The sequence below is a fragment of the Myotis davidii genome, unplaced genomic scaffold (genome assembly GCF_000327345.1).
Source record: "Myotis davidii unplaced genomic scaffold, ASM32734v1 scaffold1419, whole genome shotgun sequence".
Taxonomy (NCBI): domain Eukaryota; kingdom Metazoa; phylum Chordata; class Mammalia; order Chiroptera; family Vespertilionidae; genus Myotis; species Myotis davidii.
Genome location: NW_006289830.1, coordinates 46,652 through 51,505, shown reverse-complemented (window position 1 = coordinate 51,505; position 4,854 = coordinate 46,652). Strand labels below are relative to the sequence as shown.

The following is a 4,854-nucleotide window of genomic DNA, read 5'->3' as shown; positions in this document are numbered from 1 at the left end:
ATATTATTCATTCTTTAAATATCATGTCTTCAAATAACTTTTAATAACTTTAAAAATGCCCATGTTATAATATTAAATAAAAAGTAATATACAAACTATTATATATCTTTTACTATTTTCTATGCATAAATGTACAAAAAGTATGGTTAAAGGAAATCAATTAAAACAACATCTGTGTTTCTCCATGAATAATAAGACTATATCATTTTCTTTTTATGCTATTATGTATTTTACATGTTTTTTATGATAAACTTGTAATAATTTTATCCAACATAAAGCTATTTATTTTTTTAAGTGAGCAGGCAGGAGGAAACTTTTGGAGGTATTAGGATATGTTTATTCTTGAAACCAGAAAAATCCTAAAAGAAAACATAGGCAGTAGAACCTCAGACATTTCTCATAGCAATATTTTTCTGATATACCTCTTGGGCAATGGAAACCAAAGAAAAAATAATCAAATGGGATTATACCAAACTAAAAAGTATTTGAACAGAAAAAAAAACTATCAACAAAATGAAAAGACAACCCACTGAATGGGAGAACATAAATTGATTTGTTACAAAATTATTTCCCAGAATTTATTTTTTAATAATATGTAGTATTAGTGTTTGGGGGCAGTGCTTAGCAAGTTTTAATTAGTAAAAGCATCAGCTGGAATAGTGACGAATTCATAACTTAGTAGGTCAACGATGAGGCCTGAGATTCTGCATTTCTAGCAATCTGCTTGATGACTGCAGAATTTCAGGGCTGCTGACCACGGTTTGAGTTCTAGTACTAGAGATCAAACCCTGAAATGCACCCTATACCCCCCCACTCACATACACCCCTTTTTTCTCTGTAAACTAGCAGTCTTTCATCAGATATTCATTGAATACACAGATACTGTGTGAGACATGGTAATGGATGACTGCCAAATGTAAGCTTTAAAAATTAGATATCTAGGAAGAAAACATCTTTGGTTTAGAGAATTCCTTATGTTGTCTTTTCATGTGGATTAATTCAGAGTCCAAACATCCTGGTTTAATGTTACTGAATGGGCACTTAATATCAATTGCCTGTAGCTTAGGTTGGGCTCTCAGCTATAATAAATTCAAATGGCAGTGCATTTATATGGGCACTTTACTTGTATTAGCAATTCTATCCTTTGAGGAGTTCATAACTGCCTTATTAACTTGTAGACCAAGACTTGCTAATTCACTGAGGTCACATAAATTATCTTAAAAACAAATCAAAGATTAATATATGCATCACATCTTTTATGAAAGAGTAATAGGAATTGCATTGCTTAAATTTCACTTTCTCTAAGGCAGTGGTCTCAGCTAGGAGCAATTTTATTCCCCAAAGGACATGGCAATGTCTGGTGACATTTTTGGTTGACACATATGGCAGAAAGGGGTGTTATTGAAATCTAGTGGGTAGAGGTTAGGGATGCTGCTAAACATCCTCCATGGCACAGGATACTTCCCCACAAGAGTAAGTTATCTGGCCCAAAAATGTCAATAATGCTGAGGTTGAGCTACCCTACTATAAGCCTAAGAATTTGTGCTATCCTATATAACAAAAGCCTATATGCAAATCAGCCAAATGGTGGAATGACCAGTTGCTATGACGCACACTGACCACCAGGGGGAAGATGCTCAATGCAAGAGCTGCCCCCTGGTGGTCAGTGCACTCCCACAAGGGGAGCACTGCTCAGCCACAAGTCAGGCTCACAGCAGCAGCAGGGCAGGAGCCTCTCCCACCTCTGTGAAGAGGAAATTGGTGAATCGGTGCTGGTTGCCAGCTTTCCTGAGAAGATGAAGGCATTTAGGTAGACTACTAAAAATCCCAGTGGTGGTAGTCCTAGTCATAGGGAGGGAGCTGAAGTACTAATGTGCCATAATCTAGTTATAATTCATCATTTTGCCACTCTTCATAATTACGTGTTCATATGTTTCGTAGTTGTTATAGACCAGTGAAGGGGCAAAGATTTCCCAGGGCTCCTTTAGAAAAATCGCATTTCCATGTGGGTGCCTAGACCATTGTATAAAGTGGCAGACAGTCCTCACATGTTGAAGCAATGTGACAGATAGTTGGCAATATGCTTAACCTTCTTGTTCATGTAGGATTGATTTGAAGAATAAAAAGTGGGATAATACTTGATGTGATAATGAATTGCTTCCTGCCCAAATGTTCTTGTTACACCACATACTGATGCCTACCATCTCACTGTCTCCTAGTCCCAGCATTAAGACTGGTTTAAGGAGAGAAAGAGAAAAGGTGATCAGAGAGATCCAGGCTGGCACAGATTGGGCACTGCTACTTTAAAGGGGAACAGAGTAGATATCTGCAGGAATGGCTTATCCAGATTTCACCAGGAGTATAGTTGGTGGCTGCATGGAATGTTACACAGGACCAGGCAATGAAAAGTTTGTATAAATATGAAATTTTCATTACAATAAGTTCATAAACTAAGGCTTATGTGGAATATGCAGATGGCATGCAATTTTTATAAATGCACTGAGCAACAAAAACAACCATATTGTATCTCAAATAATTTTATCAACATACAAGAAAGACCACTAGAGTGACAAGAGGAGGCATATTTATAGGGATTTTTAAATTTAATTAATGGTTTTAAAAACCTTTAAGTATCTCATAAAGGTTAGCATACCATTTTAAAGGTTGCATTAATTTAGTTCTATGGTGTTTTACTTGACATTGTTTCAGCTGGGGAAAATGTTGCAATAGTATGTTCTTTGAAATGTAGACTACATAAATGTAAAAGTGGAGAATAATTGGACAGGGTGGTATCTGCAGAAATAAATAACAGGATTCAATATGTCTGTAATATGGTTATAAAAATTAACATAGTTATGGCTGGGGAGGAGTATTTTCACAGTAAGTTCCTTGGGATTCAGAATATGTGAAGAACAATTGACTGTGGTGGTGCCTGGAAAGCTAACTGACAGGACTCAGAAGATTAATGGCAGAGGTGGAAATGTTGCACACAAGGCAGCTGGGAATTGCTGGCAAGGCTACTGCCATCAGGGAAAATCAAGGGCACTGGGCACAATAGTGAGGGACTAAAGAAATTACAAGGAGGAAAATAAGACAGGAAAACGAAACTGTACTGAGAAAGGACAGAAGTCAGTGTGTGTGCTGCCATCAGAAAGGATCCAGTACAGTAAGGAGTCACAATTATACCATCTATCAGAACATGAAATTAGACCTTTGAAAAGAACAATCTTACAGGAAAAACAATCTTACTGAACAATCTCTCAGTAAAAAGTAGTTTGCAGTCAGTAGTTGAAGTTGTTACTATAGGAGACTATTATTTCCCTAAGTGTGGTTCATGGCTTACCTGAATCAGAAGAATTACCTTAGTCATATTTAAAATATCAATACATGAGCCCCATGTCAAGAACTCCATGCCAGGCAGCCCAGCACAGGAAAAAGATTTCACAAGTCTCCAATGTGATTGAGGTGCACACTCAAGAATGAGACCTATGGCATCTGAGGGGAGGAAGACCACACCAGGGTCAGGGGTCCCAGACCAACACTTGAGCTGACCAAAAACAAAGCTAGAGGGAGCCTATAGCCTCTGCCTACAGAGCACTGCCTGGATCACAGCCTATTACCATCAAGGCTGTCCTCAGGATCCTGGTGTGACCATATCTTAAATGACTGCTTGGATTTGTTTTTCCTGCTACAATTACAGTAAAATGTACTGTGAAATAGAAAGTATGTAATAAAGGTTAGCATACCATTTTAAAAGTTGCATTAATTTAGCAAGGTGAGATAATATCTCAGTTTTATAAAGTTTATTTTCCTTAGAAAATGAAAGTCTAGAATTTATGTAATCTTCTAAGTTTTTTTTTTTTTTTTAAAGTTCTCTGGAGTTCGACAGTCAAGGTGCAGGGAGGTCAGCCTGCCCATGGCCTCCAGAGACTGCTCTGAACCTCCGTGTGGTCCGCGGGATGGCCTTTTATTTTTGTGTATCCTACAACAGCACATAATAAAGACCGTATATACCCCACGGGGAGGGTATAACGAAGTGCACGCCCACATGCCAGCTTAAGATAAAGGCCATTACCAAGGCCCTTGCTCGCCATTCCTGACGGGTGCAGGCCCTCTCATCACAGTGTCCTACACCACCCCCCAGGAGGAGCCGCAGCTGCCACAGCCGGCCCCAGTCACCATCACCGCAACCATGAGCAGCGAGGCCGAAACCCAGCAGCCGCCCGCCGCCCCCACCCTCAGCGCTGCCGACACCAAGCCCGGCACCACGGGCAGCGGCGCAGGGAGCGGCGGCCCGGGCGGCCTCACATCGGCGGCGACAAGAAGGTCATCACAACGAAGGTTTTGGGAACAGTAAAATGGTTCAATGTAAGAAACGGATATGGTTTCATCAACAGGAATGACACCAAGGAAGATGTATTTGTACACCAGACTGCCATAAAGAAGATAACCCCAGGAAGTACCTTCGCAGTGTAGGAGATGGAGAGACTGTGGAGTTTGATGTTGTTGAAGGAGAAAAGGGTGCGGAGGCAGCAAATGTTACAGGCCCTGGTGGAGTTCCAGTACAAGGCAGTAAATATGCAGCAGACCGTAACCATTATAGACGCTATCCACGTCGCAGGGGTCCTCCACGCAATTACCAGCAGAATTACCAGAATAGTGAGAGTGGGGAGAAGAATGAGGGATCAGAGAGTGCTCCCGAAGGCCAGGCCCAACAACGCCGGCCCTATCGCAGGCGACGGTTCCCACCTTACTACATGCGGAGACCCTATGGGCGTCGACCACAGTATTCCAACCCTCCTGTACAGGGAGAAGTGATGGAGGGTGCTGACAACCAGGGTGCAGGAGACACAG

The 4,854-nt window shown here is 40.9% G+C and overlaps 1 pseudogene; it reads left to right on the top strand.

Annotated features, from left to right (window-relative positions):
- Window positions 1-4,128: 4,128 nt before the first annotated feature.
- LOC102752079 lies at window positions 4,129-4,850 on the top strand (annotated as a pseudogene).
- The last annotated feature ends 4 nt before the right edge of the window (window positions 4,851-4,854 follow it).